Source organism: Actinia tenebrosa, unplaced genomic scaffold (assembly GCF_029948245.1).
Source record: "Actinia tenebrosa isolate PJP-AT-01 unplaced genomic scaffold, QUT_ActTen_1.0 PGA_scaffold6__47_contigs__length_16458017, whole genome shotgun sequence".
Classification (NCBI taxonomy): Eukaryota; Metazoa; Cnidaria; class Anthozoa; order Actiniaria; family Actiniidae; genus Actinia; species Actinia tenebrosa.
The window spans coordinates 4788568-4799536 of NW_028292583.1; the positions used below are offsets into that span (position 1 = coordinate 4788568).

The following is a 10969-nucleotide window of genomic DNA, read 5'->3' on the forward strand; positions in this document are numbered from 1 at the left end:
TTAAGGTTCTCTTCGAAATTCAATGACGTTAAATTACGCGCGCAGGTGTGGATTATGGTTTGTGGATTACTTTTGGTGGATATTTGAGTCTCGTCTGTGCGCAATTGCGGAATATCTTAAATTGCTGTTACTAATATGTAAACGATCTGAGAAATTACAGCTACTAAGAGGGAGGGGGAGGGGGGATGGCGAAAGCGGCTGCGCAAGCCGCGGGACAAGACGAGACAGTGCGTATTTATTCACCTAGTTTTTATTGATAGAATAAAATCAATGTTCATCTTATCCTTTTATTAGACTAGTTACCCTGTGGTTTAACTTTTAAATGCTCTGACCAAAAGGATTGGGAACAAGAATGCATTTCGGCCGAAAAATCGAAGTCTTTTACTCGGACCAAGTCTCCAGCCGCGGCGGACTTGCTTGAGCCCGCGATGCAATCTGTCTTCACAACATTGAACACTCGTATATGTTTAATCTTCTTTTGCTATTGCCATAAGAACATTTGGCAGATGTTCTTATGTTCAACTGCAGATACAGTTTTTAAATGTCTCGAAATTCACCTTTTCAGCGTTTTTAGTTTAAAAAAAAAATATATATATATATAACAAAGTACGTAATGTGGTCTATACTGTTGAAACAGTGCTCGATGCGTAGGGATGCAGAACAATAGATATATAGTAAAGATTGGATTAAAGACGAGACATGTTCACTGTAACTCCGAGTTTCGTGCTTACGCACTCATCAGACAGACTTTAATGAAACATATTCCTATTACTGTAATATTATACAAGAGGTGTAATGATTATTTACAATCCTGCAACAAGACCGAATTCGACAAAGCCAAACCCATCTATGAACATGCCCTGAATTCCAGCGGATATACCAAAACCCTGACCTACAACAACCATAAACCATCTACACATTCAAAAAGAAACAGACAACGGAACATCATCTGGTACAACCCTCCATACAGCAAGAATGTACAAACCAACGTCGGAAGCATCTTCCTGAAGCTCATACACAAACACTTTCCCAAGCACCACAGATTTCACCGGATCTTCAATAAGAATAATATCAAAGTGAGCTACAGCTGCATGGAAAACATGAAAACCACCATTACCAAACACAACAAGAAAATCTTCAACACCGATACCGATCCCGCCACCACCTCTGAGAAAACATGCAACTGCCGTAAAAAAGATCAATGCCCTCTAAACAACAACTGCCTCTCCTCCAGCATCATCTACAACGCTCATGTCACAACAAACGAGGACACTACTGGGAAAAACTACATTGGCCTGACAGAAGGAACATTCAAACAACGATACACTCAGCACAAACTATCTCTGCGAAATAGAAAATACGCTAACAGCACCGAACTTTCTAAATACATCTGGGACCTTAAAGATAACAACAAAGACTACAACATAGAATGGACAATCATCACTTCAGCCAGACCATACAGCAACATTTCTAAGAGGTGTGACCTGTGCTTAACAGAAAAGCTACTTATCATCAAAGCAAACAGCGACACTCTTTTAAACAAGCGATCCGAATTGATCTCCAAATGCCGACATGAAAACAAGTTCTATCTGATGAACAATAGAAATCCAGGCCTAGCTAATTAACTCCTTTCCGAACAATACTTCTTTTGTAAATAATCATTACACCTCTTGTATATAAATATTACAGTAATAGGAATATGTTTCATTAAAGTCTGTCTGATGAGTGCGTAAGCACGAAACTCGGAGTTACAGTGAACATGTCTCGTCTTTAATCCAATCTTTACTATATATATATATATATAAAGTAGAGAAAAAATTATTTTCTTCATTAGTAATGCAGCATATCTTGGAATTCCCCTTTTTACATTTTTTAGTTCGTCAATTTGGCATACTTACTTTTATCGTGAAAAACGTTTGTCGGGTAAAACAGCTGGCTGCTGCAACACATAGAATAAAGTATATCATTTCGTTTGTTTTATATATTTAAATTTTTTATTGGTTTTGCTTTTAATATTTCTTGTCAGCAATATCTCACTAGCAACTACTGCCTAGCATTTTATTCTTAATGCGTGCAAAGAATACATATTCAACGCGTAAAATAGTGTAAAATCATTTCACTTGTTTCATCTAGTTAATATTATTAGTTTTGTTCTTAATATTTCTTGTGAGGCATCTCTCACTAGCAGTTACTGCCAAGCATTTCTTGTTGTCTGCAGTTCTCTGTACGATTAGTAATCTAAACATTTTCGTAATTCCCAGGGTATATGTCCATAAAATGTCTTCGCTCTTCACTTCTAGTTCTCTTGAAGCGTTTACAAACCCAGTCGTTCTCGCGACAATCTCTTGAAATTCTTTTTTCGATTGGAATTTCCTTCTGAATCAAAGACAAAAAAATATTGTTAAATGTAGTTAAAACCTTGCCATCAAATTGATGCGTGGGTAAGATTTTAGGTTTAACATAAGGATACTTTTAGATGTGTAAGGATAAAGAAAGCAAAAAACAACAACAAACAAACAAACAAAAACAAAAACAAAATAAATCAAATATTGAAATGATTATATAACGATGGAAATTTCAATATAAATAAATAAAATAAGTTTTTATTTCTCTATAGTGAGAGTGTTTTAAAAAAACCCAAATCAATATTTTCAGTTGACTGGTAATATATACATGATTTGGGAAGCACCGGTGGAGTGCGCTGCTATTGCACCGCCTCTCACCAATTCGGCCCGAGTTCGAGTCCTGCCGACCTCGATGTGGTATGTGAGTAGAGTTGTTTATTGGTTCTCTCCTGTGCTTCGAGGGTTTTTCTCCGGGTTCTCCGGTTTTCCTCCCTCCTCAAAAATCAACTTCTAAATTCTAATTCGATCTTTGGGCTTTCATCTAGTTTGGAGCCTAGCTCTGTTGTGATTGTCCCACGCTGTGATACAACAGCGAAAAGCTTTGTAGATTTGTAGTGATACATCTTTGAGATATCAAGGTTTATACTAGTAATATATCAGAGTGAAACATTAAAGGGGGCATTTGAGTTTATTTTTCATCACTTGTACGACACAATCAACACTTTCTCGGCTGCCATTCGATTCAATATTCTAAAACACAACTATCAACTGAAGTTGTTTCTTTTTTTTGAGGATATACATTCAGTAAATTCATCTTGATTTAAATAAAAATCACTCCTAGTACGATAAAACAAACTTGTCGAACTATAATGATGATAATAAAAATAGAAGAAAAAACAGGAATACATCATGATGAAAATCTTTGATGTAAAATACAACTTAGAATGATAATATCAGTATATTATTAACCACTCCCCGCTGTGAATTAGAGGATTGAGAGGTCTGCACTCTTGCTACATGGTGCTTTAATAGAGCTCGTGGTAATTAGGCATTTTAAAGTAATACAGTGAAAATAATCTGGATAATTCTTCACAGATGCTTCTTACATTGGTTTTTTCTTCGTAATATGAATAAAGAAAGAAACGAAAAATCATCCACTGAAATAGCTAAATTTTCAATACCATCACCTTTACATTCTTTCTTTCTTTCTTTCTTTCTTTCTTTGTCATTCTCTTCTCTTTTTTCTTCTCTTTCTTTCTTTCTGGGCGTGTCGTTAGTTATGTATGTTATGGTCTTCTTTCTTTGCTTGGTCTTCTGTTCTTTCTGTTTTCTTTCTTTCTTTTCTTTCTTTCTTTCTTTCTTTCTTTCTCTCTCTCTCTCTTTCTTTCTTTCTTTCTTTCTTTCTTGCTTTTTCCTCTTCTCCTTCTCTTTTTCATTTTTATCATCATTTTAAATCGATTCTTATGAAAAAAAAATCACGAGAAACCATTTTCCAAGTTTAGAAAGTATTATCGTTAATTCCTCTTTCCACATTAAAATCAAAGCTAACCAAACATGAAAAATAATAATTGAATCCCGTTTCTAAACCCATATACTTCTATCAGCTGGCATGTAAACTAGATTCGTATCGTCGTGCTCCAACTATACCTTTCTTTTGCCGCTAATTTTTGCGCCTTCTGGTAAGCTGAAGAAGCATTCTGTCTCTGGTATAACCAAGGCTATAATCACAACACCGACGAGTAGAAACAAAGGTAACCACTCGATGTACATCTTTGATAATCTTTAGATTGATTCTTTTTGAGTTCCTTAGGACTTCTTTCTGTAGATGTTGAGGTGTATTGCCTTTAAGATCAATAGAGAGTGTAAAGTGAATGATCAGTATGGCACGGCCTAGTGTAAGTGTTTTACTACAAATACCTTTACCGCGTTCTTGTAATTGCCAAATGAATGTGGTTACAGCAACTGAGAGAGCTTTGATTAGCCAACGACAAAACACAAAGACATTCCACGCTATCGTTCGTTCTTTATTATGATTATCTGACTGCAAATCTTTGAGGATATACTAGAAAGATAATCCCGCTAATTACAACCTGAATTAGGCTCGCCATCACATCCTGAAATACTCATGAACTATTTTAACGTCAGTCTCCGGGACAGAATGTCTTTCAAACGATATTACGTTTTACAACAGACTCAGGCTTATTAGTTTTCATTAGTCTGATAAAAGCTTTGAACTTGCTGCAAAAAAATATTTTTCCTGTCGAGATGGTGGTTTGTGGGTGCTTTATTACTTTATTATTACAATTACTCGAAAGTTGTAAAGTAGCTGATAGCAACGACTCGCCAATTTAGAAGATCATTATCCCAAAACTTGATCCTAACTTCTCGTTGTTCGGGATTTTGTTTTCGTTCGTCTGCCACACGTTTAAAAGCGTATTAATTGCCTGGATTTTGAGTTATTAGATTATAGTTAACCGTGTTCATAACACGACAAGTATGTTCACAACACGACTAGTGTATTCATATTCTAACATGGAATGCAGTTTTCTTAAAGAAGTCAAGCTTAAAACAAAACAATCAATAAAACCTATGTTCTGCATTAGATTTTTGTCTGGAATATTATTTATGAAACGAAACAACGACTTAACGCGAGTTTACCAGACGTTTCTACTTCCTATACTGACCCGCCAAATCCGTATTGCTATGTCTGCGCATGCGTTACAAATAATCTAGCCACACCTCGGCTTTGTCCTTGCCATTTTATTTTGTAAAAAACAGCGGCTTATTTGCGCGGAGAGCCTTTAACTTAAGTAAACCCAATTCAATAAGACACGCTATTTCGCACAGCAGCTCTGGACAACTCAAGTAAAATGAATTAGAGCCATTAATGCCAATAAAGGAATGAAAACTTCGAGTCTAACTATTTCCTGTTGGACCATTCTAGTCAGTGTCCCTAGACTTGGAGTCTAGCTCCTTCCTGTGGCCTTGGACTGTTTATCACGCGAGATAGTGACCCAATTTCGATTCCATCAGTCCAAGTGCAAACTATATATTTTTTGAGTAAGGAAGATCCATATGTCACTGCTTGCATGTTTTCTTGGGCAACATCGTGCCCTTGGTTTAAGGGTTTTTTTGTACTCATTCCGATTCAAAAAGGCCGATAAAAATATAGTATTAAAAATACTAATATAAAGTTATATAATCTTATATAAAAAAAGAAGAAATATAGAAGGAAATGTATAAGTGAAGTGTACATTGGAGTATTTCATGATTTGAGAGCCTTTCTTTCTTTGGTTAAGAGACCGAAAAGAAAGCCGAATTAAAGGAACGTATATTACGTAGAATTGATATCTACTCGTGATGTTAATTTTTTAAATTGAAGGCGAAGTAATGAAATTTCTCTTATCGCTCGGCCAAGTCGTTGACGTACAATGCTTATTAGTAGTCATTTTACAAACTACCTTCAAAACTACTCTCCGTCTTGACTTTACCTTGACTGACATTGAAAAAAATCTTTCATTTCAGTATCGAACCTGATTGCGCTAATCAAGAACTAATGATAAGTAATGAAATAAGTGATGAATCATTTCTCAAATATTCCCAATTCTTTTAGCAATTCCTCGTCGATTTGAACGCCGACAAAGGTTATCGTGCAAGAAAAATGCTTTAAATATTTGAAACATTGAGGAAGTTCTTTGTTCGTCAATAATTTTGCTTCAATAGTTGTAACCGCTATTGGAGTGGTACACCACGATACTGATACCATTATCATCTTAAGCAATATCTGTACGCCACCTTTGCGAGATATGTTTGTCGCCAAACACATAAAAGGTGCTCGTAATGACTGAGAAAGTAAATCAGCAAGCTAGCAAAGTCTCGAGTGTTATCAAGTGTCTTTGGTCATCATCGGTCCTGAACTATACTTAAGAGATGTGGTCATTCGTTCTTCTGGGTATTGTAGTGATAGCCTTAGTGATACCGACAAGCGAGGGCTTTATTAGTCTACCGAAGGGTGCTAAAGTCGATGGCAAGAAAAAGGTAGTATTGATAGAACACTGTTTGAAGCGCTGATTGTGTGCGCCGCTTCTCACAAATACGACGTGAGTTTGATTCCCGGGCTCGGTGTCGTATGTGTGTAGAGTTGGATAATTAGTTCTCTCCTGTACTTTGAGGGTTTTTTTCCGGTTTTCCTTCCTCCGTACTTGAAAATAAACTCCTAGATTCAATTCTATCTAGCGTCGAAAGCTTAATCATGAGCTTCTGGCTTGGGAGAGCTATATCACCTCCTGCAATCGACGTTGGTGTTGCACCTCGTAGGGGACAATTGTTCTTTTGTAGCACCTGCCTTATTGCAAATTATCTAAAATAATTAAACATATTTACATTTTCTATCTAAGGTTTTTTTTTGTTGTTGTTGTTGTTGTTTTGTTGTTGTTGTTGTTGTTGTTTTGTTGTTTGTTGTTTGTTTTTTTTTCTCTTTGTTTTGTTTTGTTGTTGTTGTTGTTGTTGTTTTTGTTTTTGTATTTTGTTCTTCGATTTTTTTAAAACAAACATTTTCTAATTCTTTATTTAACTTCAATTATTTCTACTTATGGGGAATAGTAGATTGCTACACTTAATCCTTAAAATAGTATTGATCCTTGGCACTAAATAGTTCAAAATATTACAAGAACGTCTATTATACGTTGTTTCCCATCGTTTCCCATCGCTTCGCATCGTTTTCCATCGTTTCCCATCGTTTCCCATCGCTTCCCATCGTTTCCCATCGCTTCCCATCGTTTCCCATCGTTTCCCATCGTTCCCATCGCTTCCCATCGCTTCCCATCGTTTCCCATCGTTTCCCATCGTTTCCCATCGCTTCCCATCGTTTCCCATCGTTTCCCATCGTTTCCCATCGCTTCCCATCGTTTCCCATCGTTTCCCATCGTTTCCCATCGTTTCCCATCGTTTCACATCGTTTCCCGTCGTTTCACATCGTTTCTCATCTGCTATTGAGTACTAAATTATTAGTTACGTAGAGTGATTTTCCTAACTACCTATTTCACGGCTGAGTAAAATCACTATAGCACTGTTTCTTATGGATATATTTAAGGAAACAAACAAACAGTGTGCTTGCTAAAGTTTCCTTTTTTTGTTTTCTCGGGGCATCTAGTTCATACAATATTCTGTATTTGTTCCACTCATTTTCCTTTTTTCCTTGTTTTATTTCTCCAGAAAGGAATCCCACTTGAGAAGAGAATGCAAATAGAGTGTCCAAAGGATGATGTGGACTGCATGTTATTCATCAATCAAATGAGAAGAAAGACTTATAACATGTTTCCTACTAATTATGAAGAGGACTGATCTACACTGTCGGAAAAAAATAGTAGTTTATAGATAAATGTGATGAGAAAAATTAAATGTATTTATTTTGAGCAAGAGAATAGAAAACAATAATATACACGTAACTTGTGACCTACTTCAATTTAGAATACCCCAAAATTTTATTTCCCATTTGGTTTCATCCTTTTTAGTTGATTCACTAATAGACCGTCTGAAATAGAGCCGATAAGCTACGACCACTATCACTACCAATACTACCACTACCACCACTACCACTACCACTACCACTACTACCACTACTACCACTACTACCACTACTACCACTACTACCACTACTACCACTACTACCACTTCCACCACTACTACCACTACCTCCCTACCTACACTACCACTACTACCACTATTACCACTTCTGCTTCTACCACCACCACCACTACCACCACTATCAACGCTACCACTACCTCCGCTATCACCACTACCACCACTACCACTATCACCACTACCACTACCACCACTACCTACACTACCACTACTACGAACACCACCACTACCAAAACCCCTTTGAACTCACATCGCCAATGATACATTTCGGGCTTGGTATGCAGCATAACAGCCTTCTTTGAAATAGCTGTAGACATGCGCAGTTTAGGAAGAGTACATCCCACATGTATTATTGGGCCTTGAGACATGACCTTGGTGCTAAAAGAACCATATTATTGTATCAGAAGGTCCATTCCACTAGTTCGGATGAATTAATAAATACTTTTTCATGAAACGAAAAGAACAGAGACTTCAGCATTCTTGTACCCAAACGTTTCTCACCTAACAAAATTATATAAATGTTGACTATGAGAAGGGTTTTGGGACTAGAATGAACTCAAATATTCTTTACCTAGTTTAGTTGGACTGGCGCTGAAATTGGTATATCTTTGAACATTTTTGGCGAAGCTTTATAATGAGAATAAAATACAATCAATATATCTGTGATATGAAACTTTGAAATTAGGGCTGGTTCGTACGTATGATTAGCAATGCACTGATGAAACAATAATATAAACAAACGTATAACTAATTTGTACTATTTTTAAAAAGCGCAAAATTAAATAAAAAAGCGAAAAAAATTTTTTTTTTCCTTCAATCCTTTTCATGATTTTGTTCTTTAAAAAATATAGTTATAGGAATTATATTTAGTAATATTTTAAAATTTAATTTATATAACTCATCATAATTGACATGTAAATGTAGAACATTCAAGAACACAGAAAACTTTTCATTAATATCCCACATGGAAAGCCTTAAGTTTCTCGACAAACATGTTTTTAGTTTACAGCATATTTTCACTATTAGTACTCGTTAGAGTATCACTTTGTAATTTATTTTTTTTTTTTTTTTTTTTTTTTTTAACATTAAAAAAACGCGGAGAACGGCATGCATATTTGATGTTAATGTTTTTAATGAATGACCGAAAGCTATTAGAGCTTATTGTTTTACAGTGTATTTGAAGTACGTGCAAGAAAACAACAATAAGGGATAAAAATATTATAAGGAATGTGAATAGTAGATTTTTATTATTTAGTGAATGGCGATGAGTATAATTTTCCGTAGGCCAGTGGAGCGGATACGTGGGATTAACAAAACGATTCACATGCTTGCTTCCATTAGTATCAAAAACAACAGGGATTCACATTCCGTATAATCTTTGTTGTCACCTATGGTTTTCGCTTGCTGACAAGAGTAAACTTCTGGACTTATGCTAGTCGTGGGCGCGTAGCAAAGAAAACGGTGATAATTTCAACAGTTTAGAGTATAAATGATTCAAAAAAAAGGATGCGCATTTTAATTTCACGTCGGAAAGTCATTTGTATTTGCTTAATGTTTGTCAAACAGTAATGAAAGATTCAAAAACGTTTTGTTATTAAAGGTTGGTTCAAGAAATAAACGGATTTTAAAAGATTGCTAAGACTTTATTCTTGTCCACATGGACCCTACCCCAAGGACGACGAAAAGACAGGACTTCTTCTATTATTACGATTATGCAGCTCAATATTTCAGCTGCGCAAAAATTTAATCACCTTCGTTAAGGCCTAGGGTAAACGTCGAACTTTCCATGCACCCAACTCATTAAAAACAATGGATATCAGGTGATATTTAGGCGGCATTCTGTGATGTAATTAAGTTCGGTGCATGGAAAGTTCGACGTTTGACCTAGTCCTAAGATTCCTATGGACGTTTATCTTCCTTTGATTTTAAAACCTAAATGTTCCCTGCGCAAAAACAAGGAGAAATTCATTCTGAAATGCTCGAAGACGTGAAAAATATAAACAACACGCATCCCACATGTAAAAGCCTGGAATAAGGAATGGAATGTCCCGCTGCTAATTCCCAAGGGATTCGATATATTTTTCAAATTTATTACGTATTTCTTACGGCCGCATTTTCTATTTGATCGAGCAAGAAAGGAAACTTGTACAAAGATTGTACATCCCACATGGACCACGGTGTTGGTATTACCTAGGTAGTTGCATTTTTATGAGACGGGGAGATTGAATGGGGTGGGGAGGATCCTATGTGGATTTTCCACATCACTTTTCCAAGGATTCAATTTTAAGATCCTTCCTTGCTAGATATCCACATTTACCAAGGATCTGATGAAGATGCTGGCTCGATGCACGGCGTTTCTACATGGGTCTTCCATGATGTCCCCTGTACAGAGAGTGCGATAAAGAGCAAAATACCGATGCTCGAGTGGAAACAAATGTTCGGAAAGGGTAGTTTTATACAAAAAATATACATCCCACATGGACAGTTGTGACTAAAAGATAGAGAAGAAAGGCATTTGCATTGGAAGGAGGATGGGGTAGATGGAGGACATCCTAGAGTGTCTCTATAAAACTGAACACTTAGTATATATCCAAGATTCTTAATTAGTCTTAAAGGGTCGGATCAAAAGTACCCCCTTTGAAAAATCAAAAAAAAAAAAAAAAAAAAATGTTTTGGTATAAAAAAATGAAGGAGTTAAAAATCAAAAAAAAAAAAAAAAAATTCAAAAGAAAAAATGTTAGGGTTAGGGTTAGTGTTTTGAGTGTTAGGGTTAGGGTTAACGTTAACCCTAACCCTAACACTCAAAACACTAACCCTAACCCTAACGATCTTTTACCTAACCCTAACCCCAACACAAATTCTAGCTAGAATTATTAATAGGGTTCTAACCCTAACATTGTTTAATTTTGTTTTTTATTTTTCCCCACAGAGAGTTGTTGATGTGATATGTACAATTTTTCTACAAAAAAATTTCCGTCATT

The 10969-nt window shown here is 35.9% G+C and overlaps 1 protein-coding gene and 1 long non-coding RNA gene across 4 annotated transcripts in view; one reads left to right on the forward strand and one right to left on the reverse strand.

The window, feature by feature from the left end:
• The window catches only part of LOC116298781 (gem-associated protein 5), a 49817-nt gene extending 42025 nt beyond the window's left edge, over positions 1 to 7792 (forward strand). The window contains exon 28 of the mRNA XM_089038716.1: positions 7560 to 7792. The gene's annotated coding sequence lies outside the window, so the exon portion shown is untranslated. The remainder of the gene's footprint in view (positions 1 to 7559) is intronic.
• LOC116298787 (uncharacterized) lies at positions 1997 to 4359 on the reverse strand. Of its 3 annotated transcripts, none has more exons than XR_004197379.2 (3): positions 4269 to 4359; positions 3993 to 4187; positions 1997 to 2376 (listed from the first exon to the last, which is right to left on the reverse strand). It is a non-coding gene; the product is annotated as an uncharacterized LOC116298787 (long non-coding RNA). The 3 variants fall into 3 exon arrangements; XR_004197378.2 differs by having other exon boundaries at positions 4263 to 4359; XR_016121603.1 differs by lacking the exon at positions 4269 to 4359 and having other exon boundaries at positions 1997 to 2373; positions 3993 to 4233.
• Positions 7793 to 10969: the final 3177 nt, after the last annotated feature.